This window comes from Chroicocephalus ridibundus, chromosome 7, assembly GCF_963924245.1.
Source record: "Chroicocephalus ridibundus chromosome 7, bChrRid1.1, whole genome shotgun sequence".
In the NCBI taxonomy this organism is placed as follows: domain Eukaryota; kingdom Metazoa; phylum Chordata; class Aves; order Charadriiformes; family Laridae; genus Chroicocephalus; species Chroicocephalus ridibundus.
Window position 1 is genome coordinate 49,685,157 of NC_086290.1, and position 6,253 is coordinate 49,691,409.

General features: G+C 41.7%; 1 long non-coding RNA gene across 1 annotated transcript; it reads right to left on the bottom strand.

Moving 5' to 3' along the window:
- Window positions 1-2,067: 2,067 nt before the first annotated feature.
- Window positions 2,068-5,716, bottom strand: LOC134518346 (uncharacterized). Its single transcript, XR_010071939.1, has 3 exons — window positions 5,589-5,716; window positions 4,219-4,349; window positions 2,068-2,192 (listed from the first exon to the last, which is right to left on the bottom strand). It is a non-coding gene; the product is annotated as an uncharacterized LOC134518346 (long non-coding RNA).
- Window positions 5,717-6,253: the final 537 nt, after the last annotated feature.

The window sequence follows — 6,253 nt, forward strand, 5'->3', positions numbered from 1 at the left end:
AGCCACTTCTAGGACGTGAAGGCACCAAGACTCGTTTAGACACAGGAGAAAATAAAATCTTGTCTGAAGGGCTGTTAGATCCTGAAGGCGGACACTGAGGAAGTGAGATGTTGCAACGGGTTTATCTATGACACCATAATATTATCTCTGACGCCGTAATATAGTGCGTTTGCATCAGAAAGAAAAGAAGATCCAGCAAGGCTTCATGATTGAAAACTGATCAAGTGAAACAGTATTTTATACCCAATGCTTGGAACCCAAGACATCCCCATTTATTCATACATTTTCCCATCCGCTTTAGAATAGAGTGCCAACTTGTATTGACCTGGATAATGACATCTTAAAGGATTTTACCCATAGAATGCAAGACAGAATTCTGCAGACTGGAGCGTATCCTGCTTCAAATATGGTTAAATAACAGAGAACAGAGTATGCATTATGTTATATTTATAACAAGCCAGTACAAAGTCTGCAATTTTTTTACTCCAATGTTGTAATTGTAATTCAATGGAAACAAGATCATAGTTATCAGTGACTGAAACAATTGTCAGAACATACTTAATTAAAGGCTTAACTGTTCACTGAGTTCTATTTTTTGAGGTCAAGAAACTGGCAGGTAATGTGCACTTCATAAGCCAGCCTATGACAGTCATGGTAGAACAATCTTCATCTGAAGACTGTTAAACACCATTCAATGGAGCTGTAAATTTGTTGAAATGGCATAAAAAGACTTAAAAAAACCTGTGGCTTATTGCAGATGCTGGAATGTGTACTTATGTGACTATGGTACTCCTCTACCTTCAGACGACCATTAGAAAGCAAAGATAAATTCAAGATTAAGTGTCAAGTGTCAGAAAGAATTTTATGTTTTTCTTTAATAAATTGGTTAAAAATATGTCAGTCTTCTATTCTTAGGACGTCTGGAAGGCAGATGAATTTGAGGTCAGGCATTTGCCAGGAGCAATATGCTTTGAACCTGAGAACGATGGTCTACAAGGAACACCTTCACCAATGTATTGCTTGCTGTTTGAAGCTCTTTTTAAGGTGCTCTAAGGAAAAAATTCTGCTGGAACCTGAGCTGCAAACTCAGACCTGAAGGAGCTTTAGACTTAGACTTTGGCAAGTCAGAGCTCTCAAAACCTAGTAATACTAATTATGTGGAAAGCCAGACTTCAAAATGTTGAGCTTGTGGGTGCTACTTTAATGCATGACAATACATACTCGTGGACAATAGTGATTCAGGCTCAAGACTAACTCTCCCCAGGTATAAACTGGATAAGCAGCTGAAGTTTATACAAACCTGCCGGTTCATGTCAGCCAAGGATCAAAGCTATGAAATCCTAGGAATTAAAATTCTGATAACAAATGGGTAATGTTGATTAAATCATTGGGGCTAAATAGAAAACCCAAACAATTTATTTCTAGTTTTTATATTGCCATCTCAACTGCCTGACTTAAGAGAATCAGGAAGGGAAAAAAACCCCAAAAATCACATTCTCCTCATCTTGCGCAGGAACATCTAACTATAGCAGAAATAGCACTGCAGTTACTTTTATAGATTAAAAAAAAAAAAAAAAAAAAAGAGAGCTGGAGATGCATGGTCTCCAATAATGAAAATATGCTTAGTGAGACTCCTGCCTGCTGGCAAGTAAAACTAAATATTCTGTACAGTCGCCCACAACCTCACCCACTCATGATGAAAATAACTTTAATTCTTGGTCATTGCAAAGGTGGTGCACAAATAGTCACAGTTTCACTGATGCCTACATCAATATTTGGCAAGAACATAAACCCTCTCTTTAGCAGCATGCTAGCCAACCTGTCAGTGCTTATAGTCAAGATTATACAGCATTCAGGCAAACAAAAGTGCTGAATTCCTTAGGGAGCAAATCTAAATATACTTCTTGTAGGCAAGGCCCGTAACCTTTGGAAGCCAGGCCTACAGTAAAGTATGTTTGAATTATGTCTAACACAAACTTAAGTAACACGAAGTAACCCAGAGCTTATGAAGATACCTCGGTGTGCTCGGCTCCTGCTTCTCTAGGAACACCTTCCTGACCATCCAGTGTCTTCACAGCATTTTTCCTAGGTGCTTTGCACCAATATCGTCTGTGCATCTTCTCTGAAGACTGGTGTTTTGAACAGTAAATAGCAATTATTTTATCTGAAGTGTCACGGTGGGAGCACTAGAACTAAAGAAGCAGATTTCATATAAGCAAAATTTCTAGTGATGATTTCTGTGTAACCAAAGTTCTCCCCTGAAGTTTCTCTGTAACTTTTTCTGTTGTCTCTTCTCACCAGACACATATTACCCCAAGACCCTCTTCCTGTGCTGGAAGCTGGACTGGAATCAGCCAGTAGATTCTGGCGATATTTGGACATAGAATCATAGAATCTTCATGGTTGGAAAGGACCTTTGAAATCATCGAGTCCAACCATACACACACAAAAAAAACCCCTACAATCTCTGCCACTAGAGCGTGCCCTGAAGTGCCACATCTAGATGTTTCTTAAATACCTCTAGGGATGGTGACTCAGCCACCTCCCTGGGCAGGCTGCTCCAGTGCCTCACCACTCTTTCAGGAAAGTCATTCTTCCTAATATCTAATCTAAACCTCCCCTGCCGCAGCTTCAGACCATTTCCTCTGGTCCTGTCGTTATTCATCTGGGAGAAGAGGCCAACACCCACCTCTCTCCAACCTCCTTTCAGGGAGTTGTAGAGGGCAATGAGGTCTCCCCTCAGCCTCCTCTCCTCCAAGCTAAACATGCCCAGCTCCCTCAGCCTCTCCTCATATGACCTGGTCTCCAGACCCCTCACCAGCCTGGTAGCTCTCCTCTGGACACGCTCCAGCACTTCAATGTCCCTCTTGTACAGAGGGGCCCAGAACTGAACACAGCACTCGAGGTGAGGCCTCACCAGTGCCGAGTACAGAGGCACGATCCCTTCCCTACTCCTGCTGGCCACGCTATTCCTGATACAAGCCAGAATGCTGTTGGCCTTCTTGGCCACCTGGGCACACTGCTGGCTCATGTTAAGCTGGCCGTCCACCAGCACCCCCAGGTCCTTTTCTGCTGGGCAGCTTTCCAGCCACTCTTCCCCAAGCCTGTAGTGTTGCTTGGGGTTGTTGTGTCCAAAATGCAGGACCCACATATACATGTCAGCGTAACTGCAAAAGCTGTTTCCACTGGTCTGCTGTAGGGACCAGACTGGGACGTAACTGATCATGGAGTGGATGCTGCCTTGTTATTGCTGACTCTGAATTCCTCTCGTCAAGGGACCAGGCCTGGACTATACCTCCATATGATCACAGCCTGTGCTGAGAGATGTTGCAGTTAACCTCACTGTGGGGCAAATTCCTTGATTTTGGACTGGCAAAGACCTCAAAAGCTGGCTGTGGAACACACTCATCTAGAGACCAAGTCAGAAGTGCTGATTTGCCACAGAATTCTAGTTCTGTGGATGTAATACATCAAATTATCAATATTTTAGCTTCTGCCAAAGTCAAAGCCGGGCTCTGAGAGACCCTTGTCTGCATTCCTGGTCCTCGAGCTCCAAGGCACAGGAGACTGGAAGAATCTCAAAAATACTTCAAGAATAAGTTGATTGTGCTCAGATGATCTAATATTACTGCTGGCCATAGCAACACAGACCTTTATATGTGACTTTTGACACCTTCACTTAGTCATCTGATAGAGATTAGCACATAAAAGCTTATTTTTTCCTTTTATAGATGTTCAGGGTGTCACCTCATGTATCTGTGGGCACACCTCCATCTGCAAACAAAATGGGTGTCCTTTGTAAGTGATCTTCAACAGCCATTTCATCGTAAGGAGGATTTAGAGCCAAATTCCACAAAGGGGAATAAAACAAAATACACCATCATTTTGCTTTATTTCTTAAAACCGCAGAAGAGGGGAGGTGCAGCCCTGTACTCTCCTGCTCCTCAACGTGAACAGCGAAATGCCTGAGCGTTCAGGAGCTGCTTCTCAGCAGCATTTACCAAATGCACAAGATTATCTGGAGACTTAGCTTGAACCTCCTCCTGGGGCTGACCCCTGGAGCTCGTGGTCACACCTCAGATGCTGGGCTTCCTGAGGGGAAGAGTCATTCTGCTTCCCTATGGGTAAACAGGGCAGAGTCTTTTGATACTGATCTTCTGACTGCTGCTGTTACGGGGCATCAAGCTATAGCAAGAAAACCCAAACCAAACCGCTTACCCTTGGTAATTTCCATTCCTTAAATGCTCCTCAGGAGGCAGAGAATCCTGACCTTCATCTATTGTGCAGATCCCAACCTACTGATGGATCAATTCCAGCAGAGCAGAGGAGCTCCACAGATAGGACAGCTGCTGCAGTGAGACATATAAATTAGCGAACACCTGAGAGGTGTTTCATGAAGGACACCTGCACCTAATTAACTCCTAGAATGTTGGTCATCATAAATTTAAGTCACCTCAAAATAAAAACAAAAAAAAACCCCACCAAGCCCCAAAGTGCTGGGCCAAGATAACCTGCCAAAAAATTCAAGATTTATTTATTTGACCACTCTTCAAACAAGGGTGAAGTTATTCCCCAATATGAGCCCCCAGAGGGTTGATTTTAACTTGTGTATTTTCAGTATCCTAGGGTGATGTATTGAGATTTGCTCTGTATTGATGTGACTTACGTATGTTTACAGATATGAATGAAAACAATCAAAGGGGAGCTCTGAAATTAAGCACCATAAGACAGTTGGGGGGTGTGTGTAGGATGCTCCCGGGAAAGTTTATGTTTTAAATGTTTTATGTTTTTTATGTCAGCTTTTAGTATTCAAAGAGCTACTAAAGTGCCTGCCCCCGCTCCCCCACCCCCAATTCCACCCTTCTTTTTCAGAGGAAATTCTGTTTTGCTCGATTGAAGGTTAACTATTCTTACTGATGTGCACAGAAAAATCCTGGGTTTCTGATTTTTGACTGTATAGCCAAGACAAATTATTTAAGTAAAATAGATACTTGCTCCATAAGTAACCATTCTTTAATTGAAAGATTTTGTTAACTTTGTTTCTGATGGGAAATTTGATCTTCAACTGGCTTGCTAAAATATTTGCTAAGACCCAGCCCATGTTATTGTTCACAAAGAATAGTTCACAAATGAAAATACAACAAACTAGTTTTAGTATCTGGAACACTTGGTTCTTTCAATAATATGGTTTGTCTGTAAAAGTAATGTTTTATGACCACTGCAATGAGGTTCACATTCTGACCTGGGACAGTTTATGAAAACTCATTGAAGAGCTGTGTGCCAAATAAGGCTAGCAAGTAATTTCACGTGGGTAAATAAAGTACTGAAGTAAATGTGGTAAGGAAAACACCTTTTTTCTTACAGAAGAAATAGTCTCTTTCTTATGATGAGAATCTACAGTCCACATTTACACCATAATGAATGGGCAACTATTGACTTAGTGCTCCAGAAAAACCTAAATGGGCAAAAAATAGTTTCAGTATAGTCAGCTCTATTTTTACAGAGCTACCAAATGTCTTATTAAGCAGTCTCTAATCACCCCGGAGCAGCACGTTATCCCTGCCTTTTACTGTAAGGGCTCTACTTACCTCTGTTCCATATAGGACACAGAAATGCCTTGGAATTTCCCTCTGGAAGAAGCAAGTTTTCCTTCGCCATGAAAAGCTACAGTATTAACTGGCCATGCAAAAGCACAGGATACAGAAGTACATTATTTTCAGCATATCGAGTTCACGGTTACTACACTGGAATGCTAAACCACAGATTAAATAACAAAGCATTTGAGGAACTGTCTGTTGATAAATATAATTTACTTTTTAGGCTTATATTGGTGCGCAGGTACAACAAGTGGCATAGGGATTTAACAAGGGAAAAGCAGGGAACAACAGACACAATAGACAAGAAATTCTGTCAGCACAGCCTCAGTACACCTTTGCTCTGCAAGTTGCTGCACAAAACCACAAGCCAAGCCGTCAAAATTGCAAGTCTGCATTTAAAACTAAGTAGTTCAAAACCGAAACAGTGAGTTCCTATTACTTATCCTCTGGTTTTGAGGCTTTAGGGTTTGATATTCAAAGACTTTCCTCCCACGCTGTCACAGCTTTAGGCTCGCTTATTGCTTCCAAGAAAAGTCGGGATTCCTACATGACTCAAAGAGGTAGAACTTCCAGAGTCACAGCACAGTGCGTACAATTTGACTGAACTCACAGACTGCAGCAACATAGTTCATTCATTAGCTAGGTAAATCATTTAA